Here is a 14,658-nt window from a genome sequence, read left to right on the forward strand (position 1 = left end):
AAAACTGAAAATATGCACATGTAAATATATAGAGAAAATAATAGTAAAGATGATATAATTATCTAACTAGAAATTCAAAGAAAATCAATGGCAAAACTACTAGAAACAGATAGTATAATGTCTAATGAACAAATAAATTCAGGGGGAAAAAAAGATATATACCAGGCATGATAAATTAGAAAATATAATACAAAATAAAATATAAGATTGAATGCTTGATAGTCAGAAAGCAAAAGACTGATAGATTTTCATCCTTTGTTTGATAAAAGAGATGAAAAACAAAATTAAAATAATAGAGAAATGAGAACTGAAAAACATATGTGCAAACTTAGACGAACACTACTTCTTCATTATCCATATAGCTAAGCCATCAAAAAGAAAAAGGGAATACCCTCCTTGAAAAAAATTTTTAAAAATATGAAAAACAACTTACTAAAGGAAAAATGAAGATAATCCATAAGCATGGAAGAAGATGTTCATCCTCAGAAAACAAATCAAACAGAAACTAGGAAAACAAAAAAATTCTTTTTTCCTTTTAGATTGTTAGCAGTTAGGACATTGATTAAGTCTAGAATATGAGATTAAGTTCTCTGATTCCTTGGTAGAGTATAAATTGTACAGGGGGAACATTAGTAATATTTGTCAATAGAAGGCAAAATTTAAAATGTACGTGTGATAATCTTGAGATTTCAATTCTGTAACTTATTTTAAGGATATAATTTGGCAAGTACACATGAATTTATGTAGATAGATGACCGTTATACCAAAATTCAGGACATGTTAAAAAAATATTCAACATCTCTTGTAAGTACTTCATATTTACTGAGTCTAAGGTAGAAGTGCAGCTCCCAAGCACACACGTGATGCACAGAGGAAAGGATGTCCCACGAGAAGATTTTGAACAATGTGAGATGGGACTCAGCAGATAAGTTACTCTCCCTTCCTTCCTTGTCCTGAGACAATGTTTATGTCGCCTCTTAGAATATGGTTCTGCAAAACTGAGCGATCAATTGTGCTGGATACTGAGCAGTGGGCAGCTCAATAAATCATCCCCATTTCGGCTCTCCCGCCATCCTGTCTCACTCCCCTTTTCTCTCTCACTAACCCCCTACGATTGGACAAACCTATAATGTTACGGCATATAAGCCTTTGTTTCACACATTACTATCTTAGGAATCCCAAGCTAAAGGAAAAGTGGAATTTCTCAATGTCCATCAATAGGAACTTAAACTATGCAGAAGTTAAACAGGATGAGATACCTTCAGTTGTACTGATACACAACTTGTATTGATCATATTGATCCAAGTCGTATTGGTATTTCCAAAAATGTCCCAGCAATATTTCTGGTCTCACATTTTCTTCCAGAATCTTACCAGTCTCCTATGAAGAGTTCATGTCTACTTCCTCTAACCTTGAACCTAGACAGGCCCTTGTGAGTGATCAACCAATGAAATCCATCAAGACTGACATAGCATGGCTTCTGAGGCTATGATATTCAAAGTGATACTTCTTCCACCTGGTTCTGTCTCTCTCCAGACAATTGCCTTTTGAACACAGTGACCACTTTGTGAGGAAACTGTTATCAGATACTGTGAAGGGAATGAGATTTAACCTTATCTGCAAGTGAATGATGTAGACCGCCACAGCATGTATGTATGTATGTAGCCTGTGCATACATATATACATATACTATTTTGAGTACTATCTCTCTCTCTCTCTCTCTCTCACATACACACACAGAGAGAGAGAGAGAGAGAGAGAGAGAGAGAGAAAACATGAGGCCTCAGGGTTAGAAACAAAGACAGTTTATTATTCACAGTAAAAGCAGCAACCAGAGCAACATCTTGCATGAGTTTCCCAAACCCCAGGGTAACATGCTGGAGGCCAAATGGTACCTGCCCATGCAGTGGGGTGCGCTGTAGGAGAAGAACCTGCACATTAGGAAACTCTGATCTAATATAGGGCTGCTGGTGATGTCCAGTCCTCCCCTCGGGAGAGAGAGACCTTATCTTGGCTCTGGAATGTAAGGAAAACTTCTGGGGAAGGGAAGGACAGGTTTTTATCTTCACTATCTTGGACTGTCTCCAGGGAGGGAGATGTCTCTAAGCTTTACTACCCTGGAATATCTCCTTATAAAATATTCTCAAGTTGGCTGTAAATGCCTTTGTTCAGAAGACCTGGACCATGCAGAAACATGAAATATTCATGGAGAATTGTCTCCCAACAGGAAGCCAGGCCACATGGAGAGCACAAGTGGAGACATTCCAAAGGACAGGCCCAGCCAAGAGCCAGCATCAATTGCCAGATACATGAGTGAACAAGTTTTCCCATGATTGCAGCCCCCAGACTTCGAGCCATCCCAGCTGATGCCAAGTGGAGCATAGATGGGCTGTCCCCAGTAAGCCCCGCCCAAGATTGGAGATGCCGCTGTTGTTTTAAGCCACTAAATTTTGAGGTGGCTTCTTATGCAGTAATAGATTATGGAACAACTGGGGGAAATGTCTGTGACAAATTAAATTATACAAGCAGTTGTAGAACAAAATTATAACTTGGTTTCATTTGAAGATATATCTCTCAGTACATACATGCATACAGAGAAGTAGGAAGAAGACAAACACAAACATACACAAACACAAAAATATTATGATGATATACCAAAATTGTTCATTCTGGTGGGATTTGAAATTTCTATTTTACACATATATGTATTGATTTATTTTTAAAAAACCAAAGATATGTATTAGTTTCATTAGAAAAAAAAATTTTGCTTTTATAAAATAGTGTGTATACACCTTAATCTCTGGATTATGAGTTCATGAATTTTTATTCTTCCTTATATTTTCTTCCTTCCTCCCAAAGTTTCTATAAACAGTAGGCATTGAGTACATCTATAGTGATGTGAGGTAATCAGTGGGAATGCTTTCAGACAGTAAAAGCTGGTTTCTTTTAAAGTAGAAATGTCAGGCCATTTTCTATAGCATACGAGATGATAGGACCTTTAGGGGACTTTTAAAGAAGAAAGTGCTCTCCTATACATGAAAATAGATACGTCCTGTTCTATCATTATTTTGACACTTGATCTTGACTATCATGTTCCTATTTTTCTTTTCAGAAGTACCTTGTTAAAGACAGATTTAAGAAAACGCTAAAAATTGAAATTACAATTGTTAAAAATAAAATGGTAGACATAATTTTATCTAACTTTCTTCATGAAATAAATATTCCATTAAAGAGAGTTTCAAAGCAAAATAGTCAATAATGACTAATTATGTAGGTTATCTGGCTTTAAATATGAAATAGCCAAAGAAACTATAACTTCCATAGTAAGTAATAACCACAAAAATCTATTGACTTTAATACATATTAAAAATGCTGTTCTCACATTAGGCAGAATAATTTTTCTGTTTAAAACTCTGGGCTCAATATTTACTAAGAATATTATTAAATCAACTAAAAACAAGAGTGTATTTCTTATAATCATCAATAAATAGCTCCAAATTCTTAAAATGAATTAGTGTTACTCAGATAGTACATATATCTTTTAAATATATGCATTCTAATATTCTACAAGTATATAATAATAACATAAATTTAGAAAGAAATAGTAACTACCTACTTTTTTCACTTAGCATATTTATATTTTCCTTTTTAAAAAATTTTTGACAATTGTTATACATCAGCGGGAAACATAAAGGACAAATTTAATATTAAACCCACTATACTTTACTAAATCCCTCTGGAATTAATCTGGAATAGTAACAGTGAACACATACTTACTCTGAGTAATTTTTGAAAATCCATAGGAAAGAACCATGTAGTGTTTTTTTATTATTTATATAAAACGCTGGTCTTTAAAAGTGTTCTGCATTAAAATTTATTGTGTCAAAATAATACAAATGCGTATTTTGCTCATCCATCTTAATAATGTTGTAACTTGAAACATACACTTAAAACGTTACTGAATAGAACGCCGTATGACTAGACCTTGGGTCTCATGACAAATAGCTAATCTAGCCAAATGAAATAACAATAAAAACTAACTGATATGCGAACACATTAAAATTTCAAGATTATCACTTTACAAAACATATCTAACTCACACAAACTCTGAAGACATTTACATAAAAATCAGCTAAAAGGAGTTTTTATCAAATGGTCAGACCTCAAATTGCATGCCACATTCTTGAAATAAAATGGTTTGCCTGAGTCTCTAGCAATTGTCTGCTTACTCATGTCTGTCCCCTACTAGACTGTAATGTTCTAGAAGACAGTGACTGTCCACATACAGCTTTGTATTCCCAGAGCTTAGACGAGGCCTGATATACGGCAAGTGTAAAACAATCTGCCCTTGAATAAAGAGAAAAGAAAGTGAGGTTTCTAGAGCTGTGGGGCTTTTTCCCCTAAAGAATATTCATCATATTCCAAAATCAAATCCATGTTAACAATAAAACCTAAGAAGGGACATTTACATTTTTGAAGGCCAGTTCCATCATGATTTAAGAAAACACACCAACATGAGACAGTCCAAAAACATTCAGTCAATCTGAGAAGACACACTTAGAAGATAACAGGCAAAATATACCAGTGTGGTGGAGAATCAAGGTCAATCACAATTTAGAAAGAGATCTTAAATGAGTACCAAAGTTTCTGCCTAAGAAGAAATAAGATTGTTACAGGAAAAAAAAAAAAAAAGGGCAATTGAAGTTACATAACCTAAAGCCCTCTACAATAGACACTTCTATCTTCTCTATAAGACTACAATGTTTAGGATAATGGAGATCTAACACCCAGGGGGTGATACAGTACTGCAATGCAGCATAATAAACTCTATTAGAATTGGGCATTCTGGCTCCACCTCCACCACTGCCAGTAGTTTGGGCAGGGGGGAAGTCAGATCACTTCTCAGGGCTTTGTTTTATACGGTGCAATGTGCAAGATGAATGAGAAAATCTTTCAAACACCAAATTCTACACTAAAAACCATTCTGAGCAGAAGCGGACGCTGCAAAAGAAGGAAGATAATTCTTCATGATCCTAAGGGAACATTTGGTATCCCTTGTACCCTTAGCCATCTGTCTATTCAACTTGAATGATATTTCTATTTTCCCAGTCCAAATCTGTCCCTCCTCCTTCTTTCAAAACTCTGCCAAAACTCATCTTCTCCAAGGTTCCTTGCCAAACATCTCACCTTTATTTGATCATTATAATCAGTCCCACAATAATTCAGTTAGATATGCCACTACTTAAAGTTAAAATTAGACATGAACTTGTCAATCTATATTTTAATTTATATATGGGCACCTATCTGGGTAATTTATATATGGGCACCTATCTGGGTAATCTCTTTACAACTTATACTTAATATAGGAGCACTGACTAATCAATCAACTCAAGGCTCATAAAATAATGTGACAGACCCATCAATGGAGAACGATATGCTTATAGTAAACTATATTTTTCCTGAAGTTTTAGAAAAAGTTTTGAAAATATGTAAAGTCTCAATCTGCTTTTTTCACATAACTCTTATAGGCTTTGAGCGGCTCATCCACTACAGCAACTATTCTTCTGACTAAATGTACTTTCTTCCCAAACTACCAAATTATTGAACTTTCAGTTAAAAAAAAAAACAGTGAGAACTGGATCAAGACTACCACTTAAAAACACTCATCATCAAGTTTGTTAAAATGAGATTGTACAGAAAAGCAGGTTAAGGGACTTCATCTATCTTTTTAAGGCAAGGGTTCCTTTTCGTGTCAAACTTTTAAAACAGTCCTCAGCTAAAAAGCATGTACAGATTTTAAAAAGTTATAAGTCCACTTAGTTAAGGGCAGAGTGATGCCACTGCCAAGATAGGTAGACAAAACGATGTTAATTTCTAAAAAGGAAACCAATCACCGAGAACATGCCCACTTAAAAATGAAGGCAAGACAGAAGCAGCCGTCCATAAGCCTGCTGATGTATAGTGAAAGTGACATTATTTTATCTGCTACAAATTCATGAAAAGGGAAAATCAGGGTATTTTCTTATAAAAGATCAAAAATTATATGTGTCTTGAGCAGCTAGCAAGACCTGACATGTCCAATCAGTTTTCTACTTAAGAGAAATTGATTTGGAAAAGGGAGAATGTCCATTTTCTCTTTCTTTCTGGTACAAAAGTAAATAAATTAAATAAAATAAAAAATAAAAAAACAATAACATACGTGAAATGAAGATTTATATGAAGATATTCTTTGGAATGTTACCAGTTAACCAACAGAGGCTGAGACCAGGGGCCTTTAATTAATAAGGAAAAAACCCCCCAAAACCTCAGTATTTTAGGTCTCCTAAATGCTAATGAAATGGCTTGATGTTCATTAAACAGGAGTGGTCTTAAGAGGCAAGGAGTTCTGGGATCCATCAGCTGTTTGGAAGAATGACTCATCATTAACCTTGATGTAACAAAAACCACTGTCTCTGGCAGACATTCATCTGATCAATATTAAATCACACCCTGTAACAGGTCAATGTGTTCAATTGTCTGGGGAACATTTAGCAGCTCACTCATCCCGGCAGACACATCTGGACACCTGCACAGGGTCATAATAAGGCTTTGTGGATAGCTATGGTGTGACATAGGTAACACTTTCTTCAAAGATTTCCAAATAAAATCTATCTCTGACTTGTTCTAACTTGACATTTGAATTCATCAGTGCCCCAAGTGCTGGAGCAAACTCAAAACTGTTTCTTGAGGAAAATCTGGCCTTGACCAGAAGAAATCTTTGGGTGGCTGGCCTGTCTAGCCTAGGGTACTGGTCTCACTCTATAATTTTCATAATAGAATGAAAGCCCTACCATCTGTTTGATCACTCATAGTTTTGCCTTTAATCAGTACTATAGAATATCTGCCATCTAGGCTGTCTTCAGATAGTATAATGTTGAGCTAATTGTTATCCAATTCCTATAAAAAATTTAACTCACATAAAAGAAATCTGAAGAAGAGAATCCAAGACAGTGGTTCTCAAATGCCAGACCAGTTGCATTAGAATCCTACCACGGACCTGTTAAAAAATCAGATGAGGGACTTCCCTGGTGGCACAGTGGTTAACACTATGTGATCCCAGGGCAGGGGGCCTGGGTTCGATCCCTAGTCAGGGAACTAGATACCATATGCATGCCACAACTAAGAGTTTGCATGCCCTAACTAAGGATCCTGTGCGCTGCAACTAAGGAGCCAGCGAGTCACAACTAAGAAGCTCATGAGCCGCAACTAAGAGGCCCGCCTGCCGCAGCTAAGACCCAGCATAGCCAAATAAATAAATAAACAAATAAATAAATAAACAAACATTAAAAAAAAATCAGATGACTTGATCTCATCTTGAACTGCCTAAATCAGACATTCCAGGAATAGAGCCAAAGAACCTGTATTTTTAACAAGAACTTTGATTCTTATGAATACTCAAATTGAAAATGACCAGTCTATGGGAGTCAGAATCCAGTCAGTCCTCAGGGTATGCAAGACTCTTCTGTCTTTGGATTCATTAAACCTCTGCTGAGATTAACTACAACTTCACCATATGAAATATTAGCTTGATTTACAAGTGTTTCTTTCAATGTTACATCATAATCTTTTATTTTGATCACTATCACAGCTATGTGATTTCTTCTTCTGCCTTTGCCATAAAAATGTTAAGAAGGACACTGCTAATACATCACTCAGGGTCACCTCTCTCTCTTTATAAGAAATGGTATGAATTCATTTTCCTGATTATAAAAACTATGTTATTCATAATATCTCTCTTTTCCCCTGGGCTGCCAGGAAGCTCAGAACCAAACTGATGCCTAACTATAGCAATCACACTCAACTTCACAGTAAGCGCATTTGTTTCCTCCCTTCTCTTCTATCTCTTTTCCCTTTCAATGGCATTTGTATTAATATTTTTTAGGCAAAAACAAAACAAAACAAACCAAAAAACTCCCAAAGTTCTCTTGGAAAAAAGCAAGATATGAAAAAAATCTCAAATAAAAATTATAGTGGTTTTATAATTTTTGTCCTCTTGATTTAGATTATTAATTGGTATCAATTTGGGGATGGGCTTGTTCTATTTTTCTCCATATATTTACCTGTACAGAAATGTAGTAGGTCTAGATTAGTCACAAGCCATCCTTAGTCACTAAGAACTCCAGAGAGATGATTACTGTTTCCAAACTAAAGGTTTTGGAGCATTCTAAAAGAAAAAAAATTCCTTGAAATAGCAGAGGGGGAGAGAATGAAAAACAATTATTAACCAGTTTGAAACCTATGGTCCATGGCCAATCCAAAGTCATGACTCAGAATTCAGCTTTGTGTACTAGAAATACCTGGAACCCACAGGATTAACTGAAGCCTGTTAGCCTAGCTAGAAGCCTGTACCAATTTGGAAGAACTCTGAAATCACTGTTCTGCTTTCTGATCACATCTAAGAGCATTAGATCAACAATTTTGGTGTATAGATAGTCCACAACACATAAACAACTGGCTCATGTTCTTTTCCTTTATTGTTTCTTTTTCATTTAACTGGAAATGACTAGTGGGTTATGTCCTTTGATTAATGTAACAGGGGAATTTAGAATTCTTTAGGCCAAAATGGCAATTTCATAATAAAACTGAGAGTACTCATCAAAATTCTGTGGATTTCAAGGTCTCTTTAAAGGCTTTTAACTGAAATAACTGTACTATTAGAGAATTTAGAGTTTTCCAAAGTCTTTTTTCAGTCTTTAACTATGGTAGTCTTGTATCTTTGCCACACAGAAAAACCTAAATGCAAAATTTTAGAAATTCAGACAAAGAAAATTCTTAGAAAATATTTCAGAGCCAAAAATGAGATTAAAATGTTTAGTGCACATACTGTTTTTTGCCAATAAAATTTGGTAAGTCAGTAAATGGTGCTGGCACAATTGAATATCCACATGCAAAAAGGTGAATCTAGACCAGACCCTATGCTATTTACAAAAATTACCTGAAAATGGATCATAGACCTACATGTAAAACACAAAACTATAGAATTCCTTGAGGACAACACAGGAGAAAATCTAGATGGCTCTGGGTACAAAGGAGGACTTTTAGATAAAATATGAAGCCCATAATCCATGAAAGAAATCATTGAAAAGCTGAACTCCATTAAAATGAAAACTTCTGCTCTATAAAAGAAACTGTCAAGAGAATGAGAAGACAAGTCACAGATTTAGAGAAAATATTTGTAAAACACATGTCTTATAAAGGACTGTTATCCAACATATACAAAGACCTATTAAAGCTCAACAACAAGAAAACAAACAACCCAATTTAAAAAATGGGCAAAAGACCTCTCAACAGACACTTCTCAATGAAGATACATAGATGGCAAATAAGCATATGAAAAAATTTGTACATTACTTGTTATTAGGGAATTACAAATGAAAACAATAATGAGATACCACTATACACCTAGTAGAGTGGCCACAATCTAGAACACTGACAACACCAAGTGTTGAAGAGGATATAGAGCAACAGGAACTCTCATACATTGCTAACTGAAAAAAAAAAAAAAAAAAGGTACAGCTACTCTGGAAGATAGTCTGGCAGTTTCTTATAAAACCAAACATACATTTACCAAACAATCCAGCAATCACACTCATTGGTATTTACTCAAATTAGTTGAAGACTTGTGTCCACACAAAAACCTGCATATGGATGTTTATAGCAGCTTTATTCATAATTGCCAGAACTCAGAAGCAAACATGATATCCTTCAGCAGGTGAAAGGATAAATAAATGGTGGTACATCTAGACAATGAAATTTTATTCAGTGCTAAAAAGAAATGACCTATCAAACCATGAAAAGACATGAGAGAATTTAAATGCATATTACTAAGTGAAATAAGTCAATCTGAAAAGGCTGCACACTGTATGATTTCAACTATATAACATTTTAGAGAAGGTAAAATGACAGGGATAACAAAGAATCTGTGACTGTCAGGGATTAGGGAGGAATGAGAGATGAATTTGGTAGAGCACAGAAGATTTTTAGGGCAGTGATACTATTCTATGTGATGCTATAATGGTAAATACATGTTATTATACATTTGTCAAAATCCACAGAATGAATGTACAACACCAGCAAGTGAACCCTAATGTAAAACACAGACTTTGGGTGATAATGATGTATCAGTGCAAGTTCATTGATTGTAGGAAATGTAGTACTCTAGTGCGGGATTTTGATAGTGAGGGATATGGCACAGGGAATATAAAGGAAATTTCTGTACCTTCTGTTCAATTTTGTAGTAAACCTAAAACTGCTCTAAAAATTAAAGTCTACTAAAAAATATGTATTTTTTGAGTAAAATGTCATGCAAATAAAATCTTAACCATCTCCTTTCCCAGGGGTATAGATTTTCAGTTTGAAACTTAGAATAAACAAAGTATCCAAGTTATTAGAGACTGTTCTTCACAATCATATAGAATTCTGAATTATAAATTTATTGCTTGATCTTATCTACCATGGACTTAAATGGCTGTTATATTTTTAGCCTAAAATATTAATATTAGGAATTCATGAACTAATCTGCAACATGAATCACTATTTATTTTTGCCATTGTTATAATCAACATTTAGTCTATTCCAAATTGATTAAGTAGAGATCAACATCAATGTTTAGGCTGGTCAGAATAAACCAATCAACTGCTGGGCAGCATTATGTTCTATTGTGTAGAATAAGCAAAGTAAACAAACTGGATTGGGGGGAAAAAAGGAAAATACAAGAGGATTAAACCACCTAACTTATAAGTAACACATTTTCCACTTTCCCTCATATTTCTAAAATATTCCATTCATTTGAATATGCTATGACTAAAGAAGTAAGTTGATAGTAAATATTATCTTCCATAGAGAGGCTTTGCATATATAGTGTGTTCTTGGATTCCCTGATATTAGTTAAAATAAAATGTCAAGTTGAGGGTAATATTTTTTATTGGCCAATTTAACGTTGACAGACACACTTATAGATTTGAAAAACGTACTTCCTGGAAGCCAAAGAAAAAATTTCTTATTCCCTGAAAGCATGTCTGTCACTACTGTATAGTTAGTACAATAAAGGTATTATCAGAAGCTTGGCTTTGAGCTTGTAACTGGATTAGGAGTGGTGTCATTTTCTATACAAATGGAGAAAAATAATGTACCCTTTCACTGATGCTACAACTGTACTGACAGTTCACTAACACAGAGATTAAAGTTACAGTACCTGCCTTTACATCTGTCATCAACAGCTCCAAAAGCATAATGTGCTCTCTTTTAAACAAAGTTTGCAAGTGAACTTACCTACTTCCTTTGCATTTCTTAAAGCCATTTTGGAAAAAAGAAAACCTAAGAAAACTAAAACAGAGGTTAACTAAATTTCCTTGTTTGTTTAAAAAAATCAGAGTAGTGCTTTCAATTTTGAAAGCTCAAATAGACACACTTACATGGAGTTAATCAAATAATATTAAGGAATTAATAAAATAATATTAAGTCATAATTTTGGGATTCTCAGAACTATGTCAAGCAACTCCATTCTACCAAGTCTTTTTACCCTTAACTATTTTATCTTCAATTTAATAATCCCATGTGCCTTGATCTACTGACCACATCCCTCTTTTTTAAACTGCCTATATTCCATTCAGGGGATATTTTCTAAATTATCTAAGTGTTTAAATACCCAAATATTTAATATCTAAATGTTCACCTGTTATCATGCAATTTATATAACATTATTTGGGATATTCAATTGTTTCACTATTCTTTTTTTGTTTTAATTATTTATTTATTTTTGGCTGCGTTGGGTCTTCGTTGCTGCGCGCGGGCATTCTCTAGTTGCGGTGAGCGGGGGCTACTCTTTGTTGCGGTGCGCGGGTTTCTCATTATGGTGGCTTCTCTTGTTGTAGAGCACAGGCTCTAGGCCCGTAGTTGTGGCATGCGGGCTCAGTAGCTGTGGCTCGCGGGCTCTAGAGCACAGGCTCAGTAGTTGTGGCTCACAGGCTTAGTTGCTCTGCAGCATGTGGGATCTTCCCGGACCAGGGTTCAAACCAGTGTCCCCTGCATTGGCAGGGGAATTCCCAACCACTGCGCCACCAGGGAAGTCCTGTTCCTCTATTCTTATCCATGGTTAACGTAAGTGCTTTTACTTCAGTATTTGGAATTTATATATTTAAAAGTAAATTTTAGCTATATCCTGTATTACTTATATGAGACTTTGAAGGACAAGAAGTGCATATTTGCGTGCACGCACACACACACACACACACACACACACCCATTCTTTATTCATTGTTGGGTCCAGTAAGTATTAATTGAATGAATGAAAAGACAAATTAAAACAAACCCTAAATTTGAACCATCTTCTTAAAGTAAAAAAATAAGACAGACTTTTCTGAAATTTTTCCAAAAAGAAATGTAAATATACTTCCTGTCCTTCAGCATTTTCACATCTTGTCTCAACTCTCCACTGTTATCCTTCATTTCATTCTTATCAACTGCGTTCAGTCGGCATTTACTCTGAGTTCTATTTCTTAATTATAAACAATTGTTTGAAGCTCTAGCTATGGCTGATGTATTTTTACCTTACAAATGCTATTCTCTTGAACTTCCTGCTGGAAGAATGTTAGTAACAGATGGTGGAGCTTCTTGAGATATAAAATGAGACTTTGCATATCAATGCAAATCTGACAAGTGACTTAATCACAAAAGACACTCTCCTTCAAAAAACAATCAGCTAGGCAGCAGTGATGAACCCAAAGAAAAAAGTCATCTTAGATACAGACTTTTCTGTATTTTTCTCTTTTCATTAATTAAGCAGGCTAACAGTTAAAGCAGGTTTTTATTTATAGGATTTAACTTGATTTCAGCTTCAGTTTTCATGAGGGAAATAAAGCAAGAATCCTGCACTTATTCCTCAAATTAATTTTTTTTCAAGGAGTTTGTGGTCATCAGTGCACTTCAGTATAGATTAAAAAATTTATACAAGGCAGAATTACTTCCAAAATCATCTAGGCATGTCAAGGTGCATCTAAGTATTCAGAGCTACGAGAATAAAGGGGTAGAAAAAAGGCAAAAGTATCTCTGAAAAAAAGCCATTAAAGGATTCTGAACAGCAAAGAGATTTCTATAATTTTGGGGTAATATTTTAAGAACATAATTGACATGCTTTAAAAATTGTGGTTTCTTCCAATAGCAAAGCCTGATCACAAATCCTTATCCGTGAGTATCTATTATATTTGTTGTTTTGGTTCAAACTTAAGGCTCTTTGCTATTATTGTACTTTGGGTGATTTCTTAGTGGCATAAAGAGAAGAAAAGAAGAAAACCATCAATTTCAGCAAGAAGCCTAAGTGACAGGAAGGGAAATGGAGGTAAGCACAGTGTTAAGAGTCATGTAAATATCTGGAAGATGAGAGCAAGGATTAAAAACACAAAGGCAGTGGTTGGAGAATATTCACAGTATAAAGTAGAGGCAGAGAGAAGAAAAAAGCGAGCCACAGAGCAGACAGAACAGAGCATCTCCTCCCCTTGGCATAGTTCAGTCACTCCGTGCCAACGGGCTCTCCCTTTGCCATCAGAGCCCTCCCATGGGTGCTCTTCCCTCTAACACCCCATCTTCTTTGTGAAACCTCCCTATTCTTATCTCCTCTTTATCAGACTCTTAACCATCATTTCTAAAACAAAAACTTGCCAATCTTAAAGATTAATTTATGCTAAGAAAAATATTAGTGAAGTATCGATACATTATTCTTTGAGGGATATTGACATTTGACTGAGAGTTTCCCTGAGACACAAAGCCTTAAACCTAAAGAAATGAATCTCATATCTTGGGCATTTCACATCTATTGATTGATTCTTGGGAGATTCCAGTGTTCCCTAAATCAAATCATACATGTGCCGCTGCCTGTTTTTCTGTAGACTGGCCATGCAGTATTTTACAGGATGTTCAAAGAACCCAAAATGAATGAAAAGAACCTCAAGCTACAACTACCAATTGCAAATACAATGATAAATTTTCATATACCAGAAAAATTACACCCCTATGTACACTATTGGTTAAAGGAAATTTTATTTAGATGAGATCTTTTTATTCACACCTCCTCAACTAGTAACCTATTCCTATGGTAACTAATTATTACCATGTGAGTGCATTAGCCTGCACAGGCTGCCATAACAAAATACATAGACTGGATGGCTTCAACAACGGAAATGTATTTTCTCACAGTTCTGGAGGCTGGGAGTCAGAAATCGGGGTTGGATTTCTGGAAGTCAGAAGTCCTGGTCAGGTTCTAGTGAGAGCTCTCTTCCTGGTTTGCAGATGGCTGCCTTCTTGCAGTGTCCTCACATGGCAGAGAGAGAGAGAGAGCGAGCTCCAATATGTCTTCCTCTGCTTATAAGGGCACTAATCCATTCATGAGGGCCCAACTCCCATAATGTCATCTAAAACTAATCACCTGCTAAAGGCCCTATCTCTAAATATAATATAATCACTTTGGGAGATAGGGCTTCAACATATGAATTTTGGGAAGGCACAATTCAGTCCATGGCAGTGACAGAACACTCCTTAAAATAAAATTTAAAAAATGTATGAGCAATAAAATAATGTATGTGTATGTGGGGAGATTTTTATTACCCCAAAAATCTTACCATGCAT

At 35.3% G+C, this 14,658-nt stretch overlaps 1 long non-coding RNA gene across 1 annotated transcript in view; it reads right to left on the reverse strand.

The window, feature by feature from the left end:
* LOC309632524 overlaps positions 1-14,658 on the reverse strand; it is a 185,049-nt gene that overhangs the window by 154,957 nt on the left and 15,434 nt on the right. The window lies entirely within an intron of this gene.

Source organism: Balaenoptera borealis, assembly GCF_965194805.1.
Source record: "Balaenoptera borealis genome assembly, chromosome: 7".
NCBI lineage: Eukaryota > Metazoa > Chordata > Mammalia > Artiodactyla > Balaenopteridae > Balaenoptera > Balaenoptera borealis.